Source organism: Accipiter gentilis, chromosome 2 (genome assembly GCF_929443795.1).
Source record: "Accipiter gentilis chromosome 2, bAccGen1.1, whole genome shotgun sequence".
NCBI lineage: Eukaryota > Metazoa > Chordata > Aves > Accipitriformes > Accipitridae > Astur > Astur gentilis.
The window spans coordinates 49,463,060-49,476,547 of record NC_064881.1 but is presented as its reverse complement, the minus strand read 5'-3'; the positions used below and the strand labels follow the sequence as shown (position 1 = coordinate 49,476,547).

Below are 13,488 nucleotides of genomic sequence, written 5' to 3'. Positions count from 1 at the left end.
AATTGTAATAATTCAAACCTAGAAAAAACATTAGGCAGTTACCATATAAAATAAGTTACCTTATATGAGAATATCATCTTCATCTCAAACTTATACCTTAAAAGTTTCCTTCCATGTTTGTCTTGTCTTGAGGCCATGAATAAGCCATATTCAGTCTGTGTCATTATTTTTGTCTTCTGTATATAAAAATTTACAGAACTTTGTTTTCTGGAAGTCATAGGAGAAGAAATTTGACTTTATCTTTGGTTAAAATGAGATTTTTGCCTCCCAATGGGATACAAAATATGACTTATAGACCCAGAATGTACCAAGATACGAAATTATTCACATTGGAAAGTTACTTCTGCATTGAGAATGTTATTTTGCATTGAAAATATATGGAGAAAAATGTTATAGAAATATTTCTGGGCTTTTAAAATGGCTTCAGAGGAGGACACTTGGATGGTGTAAGCATGGGAATCTACGGTTGATAGGACTAACAACATCAGCCTCCAACCATTTAACATACCTGACAACAGGCTAATATAGTGCAAAAAGGAAATATATGATTAGCACTTGCTTAGGATGCCCAGCTCCTTTGTATATGAGTAATAGCCTCATCTCAAATGTGTATTGTGAAAGGTTTTACACCCACCGTATCACTCACCCTCACGTATTTCCTTTGTGTATGACATGCACAATCTCTTACATCTAATTTACTGCTTTCACACTGCTGGTAAGTTCAGTTGTAAATTCTCCAGCGTGGTTCTAGAATTAAGTAAAGATGCTCAGGACATGAACAAGCTTTACTGATGTGGAGCTGTTGCAGGATATATCAACCAGCACAAACTAGAGAACAAACCATTTCAGATCAACTGCTTGTAAAAGATATTTCAGCACAAATAAGGGTCATAGTGCTGACTATGATATCAGAAAAATTTCTTTTCCTCTAGGCATTGTTACAAGGTCATGAGTGACCACAAGGGCAACAAGCTGGTTAATTGTCTCATTCAAAATATGGATTGTAATATTTTGTATCTACATTGGTACCCTTAACTCTAGAATCACAATCATATCTTTTGTTTTCTTCTTCTGGGTCTCTTTTCCCAGGTAACAAGTGATGGGGTGAGAGGAAACGGACTCAAGTTGGACCAGGGGAAGTTTCGATTGGATATTCGGAAAAATTTCTTCCCCAAAAGGGTTGTCAAGCATTGGAACAGGCTGCCAAGGGAAGTGGTTGAGTGACCATCTCTGGAGGTATTTAAAAGACGTGTAGACATGGTGCTTAGGGACATGGTTTAGTGGTGGACTTGGCAGTGTTAGGTTAATGATTGGACTTGGTCTTAAAAGTCTTTTCCAACCTAAACGATTCTACAATTCTTTAATTCCTGTTCCTGTTATATTTATCTCTATTCAAAGTCTGATTTCAATGCAATATTAAAGAAATAGAGAATATACGCAAAAGTAAGATTACCTAGAAAGATGGTGTATAGCACATACCTTTTCACTCAATCTGCATTACATTCTCAAGAAGAGACTGAAAAAACCCTCCCTTTGGTCATGTTTAAAGGTGAACTACGCACAGTAATGTAGTGGTGATATTTAGCATAGAGTTATTCTCTGGGCATATGTGAAACCTTGGAGTTCAGTGAGCAGCAGGGTTTGTAAATCAATTAGGACTGGGGAATTCCAGATTCTTTCCTGATTGTAAGGATACTGAGATGTAAGTGGAAGAGGGGAAGAGAGAGGTCTCACTATCTTAACAGAGATGGAGATACTGCATTTAGGTTTTATTTTCAGCAGCCAAAGCTGTGTCCACTTTGCCTGGCTCCACTGAAATTCCAGTAAAGAGGCATTGATGTTGATTTACCATATTACAAGGAAATATGAAGTTCAAGTGCACTCCACGCAAATCCTTGAAATGTTGTTCAATAAAGAGGAAGAAAACTGTTCAATACTAGTCCATCAGGCAAGCTCCATTTTGCAATTCATTGACTACTTGAGCCACTGAGTCATAGACATATTCAGAAGAACCCCTTCCACTGTATCAATATTATTAAAAGTGTCCTGATTTCAAGTGTGATGTGATTTATTATCTTGCTCCAAACTCAACACCACAGAAGTTTATCACCTATAGCTGGAGAAAAGAAACGGCATTTAATTATAGAACTGTACTGTCACCTATGATCAGCTATCTGATTTACAGAAGCTAGTAAATCTACCAGTAGTCTTAATTTGCAATAATTAAATCAGACCTATGTAAATGATATGATACTTGGCCCTGTTTGATATTTATATAACTAACTAGAACTAAATCATGTTTGGCTTTTGCATTGCTTTTGCAGACTATTGTGGTGGAAGCCATGTGATTAATCACATTTATTATATATACAGAACTTTGTTCCACTATGCATCCTGCTCATATGTCAACCCAATGACCTGCTTAAAGCAGTTATGTTTTACAAAAATGAGTTTTAAAAGGTTGGGCCATCATAAAGAAAGTTTTCTCCTTTTCTCTAGCATAGGATTTTCCATCCTGAATTACACAGAGAAGACAAAGGGGGTCTTATTAAATATTGCACTTGTGATATGGTTTAGGTACGGTATCTCCTAGCTCACCAAATTAAAGGTTACATCTTTATAAAGGTGATTTGTGAACAAAGACTCAGAAGTGGGTGACTGTGGGGATGGATAAACATAAAGACTATGCATTAGAGAGATGGAGCAGTATGAGTCTATCCTTAGGTAAGTCAGGAAATAAGAAATACTTAGAATATAACAAGAATAATTATTTGTGTGAATCATCATTGTTCTTACAACTGTTTTTGATTAAATGGGATTTAGATGTAGCTGGGGTTATCAATACAGGAATTAATTATATATGGCTCAAGTACTCAACTAAAGAATGATCTTTCTAAAGACCAAGCAGCAAATGTTGAAAGTCTTTGCTCATGATGGTGGTGGGGGTTTTTTCCATTTTTGTTGCCATTTCTCTTCAGTCTTTAAGTTTTTTTTCCAAAAAGTACTGTAGGATTAATAGAAATTTTATTTGTTGTTAGATTTACTTTATGAGTCTTTTCACTAAACTGTGAGGATTCCATAATTCATGACTTTGTAACTTTCAGTACTGGATGAAGTGCTGCATGCAATGCTCATCAAACAGAAATTATTTATGAGTCAGGATCTGGGAATTACAAATCGTGCAACTCACTAAAAACAACAAAGTAAGATAATAACAAAGAAGACCAAAATAGCATACTGTCATGATACATGTATCATATAAAACCTATAACAAACTAAACCATGACATACAGCACAATAACGTGACAGAGCACACAATGCATAATGCAACACAGGACAGCACGTATATTCTACTGCAGAATTTAGTATTTTTCTTTCATTGCTTTTAACAGGATTTGGCATAGAAAATTCTACACTGCAGGAAAGAAAAAAAACCCCATTTCTATGCTAGATAGACTTTTTTTAAGAGAGACCATTTGAATCTGTTTCATGCCTTGAAATGTAAGCCATTTGGGACTATATCACATAATGTGTACAAAAGAATATGTATAAAAATATAAAAGGCACAGAAGTATTCCCCAGTGATGTAATTCCTAGTTTCCTAGGAATTTATGAGTTGCCAACACACAGCTACTGATCTGAGCCTTGCCAGCACCAGAATTTTCAGGAAATTTGTAAAAGAAACCTGTCAGACCCCTGAGACACCATTAACCAGTCAGAAGAAAAAGCACTGCACAATTGCAGCAAAGTTACTGAAGAAAAAACTGGTTGCTGGTTGCGGTGATATGGTTATATCTGTGATCAAACTAGCAGTTACAGGCAGTGGAGGCACTGTGATTTGCAGACTGCATAATTCCTGGGAGTCAACTATTGCGGAACACGTTGCCACAAAACATTTGGAAGTAATATTTATATGAATTCAAATGTGGCTAGTCAAATTTACTGCAGAAGAAAGGACTGTGAGTTGTTCGAGCCACACACTATGTCTTTGTGAGGAAATCCCCGCACCACAATCACAGACTGAGAAGCTATTCTGGGGAAGCATTGTGGAATGATTACTGTTTTCTTACACACCTGCTGAGGCATCCATTCCTGAGGATAAGATATCAGGCCACACAGACCTTCTTCCTGACATGGTATAGCCACCTCTTATATTCCTAACCCCAGGGTGAAAATGGAAATCAAAAGCTCACAATCAGAACAGAAGGAACTGCAAATGTGGGGAAACCGAGTTATGTATCCACGCATTGATGGTTGTCATAGCTCTCTGAGCTGCTGGTTCAGTGCCGTTTCCAGTAGAAATCCTAATAAGACAGCATCCTGAATTACCACCTACATATTCTTAAAACAGTTTTTGTTTCTCTGCGGATCACTGGAGGCAAAATATCTGCAAAGAGGAATGATTTCCTTTCTGTTAATCACCTTGGTATAATGTAAAGAGAAGCAACAACTATAACAATGGAGCTTGCTTGAAGTATGTTCACAGACGATTATTATATGCAGTAGCTGAAAGACTAACTGCTGCAAAATATAAATATATATTAGGCCACTGTTAAAGACAGAGTGAGGATATTAGGGTTTCTTCACTGTATGCAACACTCCTCTTCAATACACCGCTTGGTTTAATCTCTTACTGCTGATCAAGCTAATGTGTTGGTGAAAAGATCCCTTTTCTGTTAGTGTCACCAAATTCTTGGGAAGGTGAATTAGGGAGAAAACCACCAGCATCCCCTAAACGCAACATTTTGACATTAGGTAAAGATTATATTTAATCAAATATTGGGTTGAAAAATAAAGCTGCCTGAAGAAAAAGGTATGCAGAAAGTCAGCATAGATACTGAAGCACTCAATTATGGGAAAAATTTTGGTTTGCTAATTTGGTCTAGAGTTGAGCAACTGCCTGTCCTCCTGTTTCTTTTGATGCAGTTTGTGAATGCTGGAGTGGGAACAGTCTGAGATAGATGTTCCTTTTCAGGGTTGTAGATGCATATGCAGAATTAGATACTGCATCTATTTTTTGTAAACTAATGAAAGGCTGATTCTGATGGTAGAGCTGTGAATAAACCCTGCAACTGCTCCAGAAGCTGGGCAGAGGTCAAGCAGGTTGTGGGTCCTCAAGAAATCTCTCACCTTCCTGCACTCTCTTACAGATGTTTTCTTTCTGGGGGGAAAAAAAAAAAAAAAAAAAAAAAATCTCTGACCAGTTTTTCTAATAACCTGTGCCTAAAATGCAATCCTGCAAAGAAATTTTAAACAGCCACACTATGAACACTAACTTGAAGTCCTAATTGGGTAAATATGTACGTAAGTGCTTTGCTGAACCAGGCTCTCAATTGTATAAAGGTAATGATCCCTGCAGGGAACCTGAAAGGGAACGGCAAAGGTGATGATCCTTCTTCATTAGCAAAGTCTTTCTATACCCACACGGAAGATAAGGAATTTGTTCTGCCCAAGGAAGGGAGGAACAGATAGATGAAACAGGTCTCTTACAAATGCACAGGGTGGTTGTGAATTGGTCTTAAAAACATGCAAAGAATAACGTTATTACACCTTGTCTCATTCCCAGTAGCAGGGAGGAGACCGTGGTTAGTGAAAACATCTGTCACTGGCAAGAGGGTTTACAGAAAGCACTAGAGACCTGCTGCCCCAACCATCTTACAGGACAGAAACCCTCTCCATTTAAGCACTTTTCAGCTGTGTGCACCACGGGCTTTGGTACCCAAAATAAACCGAAGTGACTCCACTCTGTGTTTGTCAAAAGTTTTTAGCTGTATGAATAGCCTGGTGTAAAGGGAAGCTTTATTTTCCTGGAAGTATTATGCAGGGAAAAACCCCTTAGACGTACCTAGTGGCCCACTGACTTCCATGACATCCACCAAGCGCCCTGAAGGCCCTGGAGCACGTCGGGTTATTTTGTGAGGACCATATAATGCGCCCTGTGTAACTCTGCTTCTTTCCCACAGCAATTCGAGGCAAAGCCCCACAGATCCTGACTGCAGGGGGCAGCGGGACCTTCATCCTGGGTGTTAGTGTACAGCGAGCACTTGTCAGACGTAGGCACCTGGTGAGAGAGGCCAAATGAAAAAACAGCATCTAGTTCAGTTCAGTCTCCCACCTGCCGGTAACTGCTACGATAACCCTAAAATCATTTCTTCTAAAGATTTATTTATTTTATTTTTAAAATATTGTAAAAATTATTATGCTCAATGATATTTTTTCCCAAACCATTGGAATTCAATTTTAAAAATTGAAATTATACACACACACGCACATATATATATAGTGAATACACGTTCCCCAATAAATTTTGAAATATGGCAAACTGAGTTTCGTTGACGATTTTTCTTTGGAAAGCTGAAAGCTTTGTGGAGACGTATCCGCAGTACTCCTTCAGCTTGAGGGTGAGCTGTAACACAACAGAAATCAGTTTCTGTATCTGTTGATACCATGCAGCAGCCAGACCAGACCAAACAAGCCTCTCATCTCCCACCAAAGCTGTATTGACGTTCGTGGAGCTGAGCAGCCTCAACCCTGCTGACACCTAAGGCCTCGATCCTGCGCTGGAAATTTCAGCAAACGCAGGAACATCTCCGTAAACCTGGTCCAGATCCTGGCTCGCAGACCTGCTCTAGATGCAACTGCATTTACAGCCAGCCTAATTAAGTACATGGAAATGCTGGGCACTGATGACATCCCTCGTATGTCCTTTGGCTCCCATGTGAGACCAGCAGTTTGGGACCGACCGGGCGACTTTGTGAGCCTCACAGCCCACTCCGGTGGACATCCATCCCCGACGCAAAGCGGGGCACAGCTATCGAAATGCTTCCTAAGGGGGAGAAGCTACGGTCTGTAACTTGCAACCCTGATGCGTGGCGGCGGTAGAGACGGAGGGGTGAGGGACTGGCGGAGGGACGTGTCTGGAGGAGGGGTGAAGGACCGGTGGCTCCAGCACGCAAGTCAGAGGTGAAATTCAAGCGAAAATATCCCGGCCGAGGGCTTTTTATTTAGACGCCGAGCTCAGGGAGGAGGTAAAAGCGGAGGCCACCTGTTCGCTGAACTAGAAAGGGCGTTCGCTGCCTCCCCACCCCGCCTGGGGACACCCTCCGGCCGGGGGGACACACGGCTCTGCCCCTCCTCTTGCAGGGCTGGGGGGTCAGGTGGCCCCGCACGCCCCTGGGGTGGGCACCCCCGGACTCCTTCCCTCAAACTTCTCCCCCATTCCCCGCGCCCCTCAGCCCCCCTCCTCAGCCCCCGCCGCCTCCCAGCCCCGTCTCTCCACACCGCCCCAGCGCCGGGCCACCCCCCTGCGCCCGGCCGGCGGCGGGGCCGGCAGCCCTCCCCTCCCCGCCCAGCCCCTTCCCTTCCCTTCCCTTTCCTTCCCTTCCCCTCCCCTCGCTCCTTAAACCCCGCGGCCGGCCCGGCCCGGCCCCTCTCCCGCCTCGGCACCCGCCTCGGGCCGGCTCCGCCGCCCGCCCGCCGCCGCCGCCGCCGCCGCCAGGTCCCGCTGCCGCCCGGCCCTGCCCTCCCCGCCGGCCGGCCGGGCCCCCTCCCTCCCTCCCATCCTCGTTCTCTCGTTCGTTCTCGCTTTCTTTCTTTCTTTCTTTCGTCTTTCTTTCTCTTGCCTCCTTTTCTTTCTTCCTCTCCTTCTTCCTTTCTTTCTCTCTCTCCTTCTCTCTCTCCTTTCCTTTTTTCTTTCTCTCATTCTTTCTTTCCTTTCCTTTTTACATTTTTTCTTTCCTTCTTTCCCTTCTTTCTTTTCCATCTTCCTTTTCCTTCTTTTCCTTCCTTCTTCTTTCCCTTCCTTCCTTCCTTCCTTCCTTCTTTTCTTCCTTCCTTTTCTTCCCTTCCTTCTTCCTTCTCTTCTCCTTCTCTTCTCCTTCTCTTCTCCTTCTCTTCTCCTGTTTCCCTCCTGTCTCCCTCCTCTCTTCCTCTTCTCTTCCTCCTCTCTTCCTCCTGTCTCCCTCCTCTCTTCCTCTTCTCTTCCTTCTCTCTTCCTCCTCTCTCCCTCCTGTCTCCCTCCTCTCTTCCTCTTCTCTCCCTCCTCTCTCCCTCCTCTCTCCCTCCTCTCTTCCTCCTCTCTTCCTCCTCTCTTCCTCTTCTCTTCCTTTTCTCTTCCTCCTCACTTCCTCCTCTCTCCCTCTTTTCTCCCTCCTCCCTCCCTTCTCGCCCCCTCCCCCCCCCCCCCCCCCGCTCTGTCCCCCGCGGGTCCCCGGGGGGGGAGAGGGGGGGGGGGGGGCGCGTGTGCGCGCGCGGGCCGTCGGCGGCGGGTGGGTTGCGCGCGCGCTCCGCGTCCGTCCGTCCGTCCGTCGCGCCCGTCCGTGTGTCCGTGCGGGCGGTCCTGCGCGCCCGTCGGCCGCCAGCCGTCCCCGCCGGGGCCGAGAGCTGCGCGACGCGCACGTCGGGCGGGCGGCAGTGCCCGCTGCGGGCCGTGCTGGTTTCCGGCAGGTAAGGGGACTTTCGGGGGGGTGCGAGCTGAACCCCGCCGCGCTGCGGCTGCCAGCACGGCCTTCGCTTTGGGCGCTTCTTCCCTTGCGCGGGGAGGCAGACGTGCCTTTGGAAAAGCAAACCCTGAAGGATCTGTGGGAACAGTAGTCCTAAGCTGGGTTTGCTTAGTTTTGTCTTCTGTCCACAAAGTTTTCAGACTGGGGGAGTCCGTCCTCTGGAGCCGGGTCTGGTTGGGCCCTCGAGTTGTGATCAGTGGGGGCCAAGTGCCTCCGCTGCAGGTGCTAAAGCAGAGGCTGAGGAACGGGTAACGACCTCACTGGGGAAAGCCCTTGAAAAAGTTCAGAGCCAGCGGGAGGTTATAGATGTCACGATTACGTTATAATTACCGGTTTTAGGGTTGGTTCTCCTAATCAAGTATACCTTGGGATTTTGGTGACCTAACCCCTTCCTGTATTCCATCCGGGTGACACTTCAGTTTCTATTAGTATGCGGGAATACTCCGCAGCGTTACCAGGACGATGCGTTCTTCAGCTCGTATTTGTTACAAACGTGCTGTGCCTCCCTTTCCAGCTATAGCCTCAAAGTCTTCCTCTCAGCTGCCTAATTCAGCCATTCCTTCACTTCTGTATTTTTACGCAGCTAGTGTTCTTAAAAAAGTGTTCTGCCTGCTTCACAGCTGACACTTCACGGGCATTAGTATGCATGCGGTGCTGTGCCTGTTTGCACGTATTTTGATTAAGACCTTAAAATAACACAGCCCATCTGCGCAGTGTGGACACTAATGGAATCATTCTCAGGAAGATGCACCTGCAAAATCTATCTATGTAACTGGCGTGCTTAATTTCCACCCAGGATTACTATAGCGACGTGCCTGAATTTCCTCTTTTTCTCTTACAAATGCCTGTTTAGACATCTGATTCGGGGGAGTTTGTATAAATACTGCAGAATAAATACTAATCGATAAAATAGTAGGGGGACTTTCTCAAACAGGTTAGGCAGGCGATTGCAAGGTTTATGCTACTTCAAAAGGTCCGTGGCTTTTTTTTTTTTTTAAAGAGTAAGCATTTAGTAGTTTTTACTGAAGTTTCAATCCTTCTACTGTCATGCGTATTTCCCAGCGTGATGCCGCTATTCTGAATATACAAAGACCATGCTCTTTGTCCACAGCTGGGACGCTGCTCTGAAGTAACTTCCAGTAAGACATATCAAATACGTGAAGATATATATTAGAATTAACATCAGTGAAGTGTTTATGGAATATTACTACAAAAGAAAGTTCTGAGTATGTATTGCAGATTCACGGTGTACCTTCAGTAAGTGTGTTGTGTTGCTGTTGCTTCTAATCAGAAGCAATGTGCTTTTTTTGGGATCCTTTCTGGGGAAACTGAGGCTCGGAGGAGTTAAGAGTCCCATTCTGAACTTAGCACTGGGCAGCCTTCCAACTGATGAATGTCGTCTGGTTTGGGGCAGAATTATTCCAAGTAACTTGCACAAGGGCAGTCCTCAACCCACTGCAAAGCCAAGGGAAGAAGCCAGGTCTTCTGACTTCCAGAACAGCAGATGATGGTGCCACTCTCTCCTGGGATCAGTTTGGGGCCAAATCTTGCTTGTTTTATCAGTGCAAATAGTATTCTCTCTAATTTGAGTGATTGTCTCTCAAATTTGAGTAAGACCATTGCCACGAATGAGAAGAGGCTTTGGCTTGGAATAGTACATCTGATGGAAGACTTATTGTGGGGGAAGTATCAGTATGACTCATGAGCATGACTCAGGTTAGCATGGTGGAAGAACAAGGTCCCCAATGGGGACCTAACAGGGGAAGAATTAGGTGGAAGAATTAGTTTGTTTCTGTGGTCTGTGGGAAGCTTCTTGTGAGCTCAGAGACCCAGACAATGTGTGGGTGAGCGTGCCTGTAGCACCTATACATACACATAAGTCTTTTCTTACTTCTGCTGACATTTCATACAGTTTTAGGGCAAACAACTTTGCTACGTGCTGGAGCTAGCTGTTGATTCTGGAGATTATGATACTGAAAATAATAGGAATAAAAGAACGCTTTTGTTTCCAGCATGTGATAAGTTCCTTGCTAAAATACGTTTCTGAGATTTGCTCGGTAATTATCTTGGCTTCAAAGGGTATTTCAATTTGTCATACTGCAACACTTTCTTCTAAAACCTGTTTTGATTAATCACTGCTGGATGATTGCAATTCCTCCCTTTTAAAAACCATTCTTAAACTCTTTCCTTTTCTTATAATGAGGAGCAAAGCCTTTAAGAAAGAAACCCTGCATTATATCAACATCTTGTCTGTACCACCATACCTGAATAACACAGGTGATACTGGCCTATTTCGGCTTTGCAGGCAATGCCAAATTCCCCAATCTTTCCTCGATAAACTTCAATTATGTATTGTCTCCCATCACACTGAAATACCCCCTTCCAGCCCTTCCAACTCCGTTTTCCCTAGCGAGGAAGATGTGGCAGTGCATTTCTACCTTTACAACTAGCTCTTAGGAGCCATTCCTGCAGGTCTTTCTTTGGCCAAATGAGTCTAAAGACTGGAATATTGGATCCTTATTGGGTAGCGCTTACTTTGTATTAGGCGCTACCGACTGTTACAAAGATGTTTTGGAGCGTGAGAGCTCAAGTTTTGGGAATGGGGAAAGGGGGAGGTGGCATCTACAGAAATCATTAAACTGTAACTGAGGAATTTGGAACATATTTTGAAATTGTTGTAGCAAATGTAGGCAGAACAGGAAAAGAGCAGGAAAATTAACATAGTAGAAACTATCGTATTTGGACAAAAGCTCCCTCTTGATTTCCTCCATCATATACTTCATTTTACTTGGTGTTTTCCTAATGGCTTGTTCCAGTTGCTGCTGAAGTTTTTGTGATCCCCTTCAATGGAAGTCACATCAGGCTTCGGAAGTTGGCACAAGCAAAGCTCGGCTGAGATGACTCTGTCCCAGCACAGCTAGCGGAGCCAAGCAGAGGCATGTATTTTGCAGGGAGAGGAGCTTCTGCAAGGATCTCCCAGTGTGCTTTTGGGAGACTTGCATATCTTAAGCCTTGAAGTGATCTGTTCAAGCCACGCTCAGACTTACATTCTCCTTGGCAAGCAAGTCTGAGATCTTCTGAGGTAATAAACTATAACTTTTATTATATAGTTTTCCATTTCAAATTTTGTTTAAAAAACACTGCTAGGTTTTTGGGTGTTTTTCAGGGGAGAGGAGGTGTTAGTCCTAATGATCTTGATTTATAAATGACATAAAGGGTTGGTAAATTGCAGATGAAATTAAGGATTTTTGCCTTAACATTACAGCTAAAAAGGCCACTGGACTGTAGTCAGGGGCTGGGGACAGAGGATGTTGCTCTGGCAGATGCGCTGCACAGCCTTTAGCAAGTCACTGAATCTGTGCACAGTCAGTTCTTCCACCTGTGAATGAGAGGTAATTTTAGAAGATCTTAAATCAGTTGTGACCTTGCGATCCTAAAATTTAAAAAAAAAAAAAAAAAAAAAGGTGGTGGTTTTTATTAGTGCAAAGCATTCTGATTTCTTGTTAATTGAGTAGTATATACTCTAATGATTGGCAACATTTCCAGAATTTGAGTTGCAAGGAGAGACTAGCTGGATCCAATTTTTGGGAAGTATGGAATGACTTGTCCTCTAATATCTTTCTCCCTTTCCACCCTGGAGCATGTCACTAGTGAAAAAGTCTGGACAAAGCTGTTTTATGTGGAGGAATGAGACCCTGGGAACCCAGATTTAACCTGGCGTGGCTCTGAAGCTGTGAAGAGTAAGGAAGCTGCAGAATGGGGCAGGCAGGTCCCGTTTATGTCCGAGACAAGTGCATGAAGTTACTTTACAGAGCTTCCAGCCCGCTTCCATGACTCTTGCAGTGTGTGTCTGTACTCCAGTTATTCAGAAATGTGAACAAAAATGGCATGGTCGTCTATTCAGAGATGGTAATACAACGCTGAAAACCCTACAACCCTTGTTTTCCATCACAGGACTTTTCCTCTATATGATCTCCTTTGCATTTGCTGCTGCTGGCTGCCGTGGGGGCTGTGACCAGCAATTACAGACCCCAGTCTGATATCCCCAGCAGTGGAGCTTGGCCGAGGGCATGGTGGGGAATGTGCACTGATTTTTTCTCCCCACTCTACTCTTCAGGTCCAGTTCCACTGCTTAGGCTGAAATATTTTGTCACGTGAATGTGATCTGCAAAACAGGATTGACAGTTCTGGTTGAGGGAAAAGTTGCTTATTCATTCCTAGCCTGAATATGAGGGTGGAAGGGGGCTGATAATATTTATTTTTCAGCATCACTAAAAGGTCGATGAAGATTAAATAGCTGATGCTTCACCTAGCAAGGAAGAAGTATGTGCACATTATCCTTGCCTTGAGAAAACTGTTTCAGAATTGGCAGTAGCTGGGTAGTTGGTGGGTATATCACCTGCACAGGACTTGTGGTATAGATTAGAGATTTAATCTGGAGAGGGGAAAAAAAGAAACAACCCACCTCTATAATAAACATTATTGATATACAACAGATATGTCACTTCCTGCTGGTTAGTGGAAAATTAATTTCACATCACAGGTGATGCAAGTAGTGAGATAGCTTTTATTTCGTTGTGCTGCTAGAAACAACCTCAAAAGAAAAAAAAGAGTGTCTTTGCTTGAGAGAATGAAAGCAGGCTGAGTTGCCATTCTCTATTATATTGAGGTTTTCATGGCAAATACCTGGTATCTTTGTGTACAGTGACAAATAAGAGCCTGAGATTTCTGGAAGTATTTTGACTTTAAAAGGCTTCTTCCCATAAAACAGTATGAATACTCTTTAAAAGCTTCCCATTTCTTCCCTGGTAGGGAGGAAATTTAGCAATAAAGAGAGGGCAGGTGCCCATGAGCCCTGGCACTTGCTTGCAAACCCTTGTGCTACAGAAATAGCGATGCAGCCCATCCTGAAAGCCCCTTGAAGAGTCCCAAATCCCGCACCAGGTGGACGGGGGTGCAGAGGTGGCCAAAAAGTGCAAAACCTGGA

The 13,488-nt window shown here is 43.7% G+C and overlaps 1 protein-coding gene across 5 annotated transcripts in view; it reads left to right on the top strand.

Annotated features, from left to right (window-relative positions):
* The window catches only part of COL22A1 (collagen type XXII alpha 1 chain), a 263,481-nt gene that overhangs the window by 21,085 nt on the left and 228,908 nt on the right, over positions 1-13,488 (top strand). For 4 of the 5 annotated variants that reach the window (XM_049819483.1, XM_049819493.1, XM_049819453.1 and 1 more), the window contains exon 1: positions 6,456-6,849. The exons of the other annotated variant lie outside the window; for it this stretch is intronic. The gene's annotated coding sequence lies outside the window, so the exon portion shown is untranslated. Of the gene's footprint in view, positions 1-6,455; positions 6,850-13,488 lie in introns of those variants that run through there. 5 annotated transcript variants of the gene reach the window in all.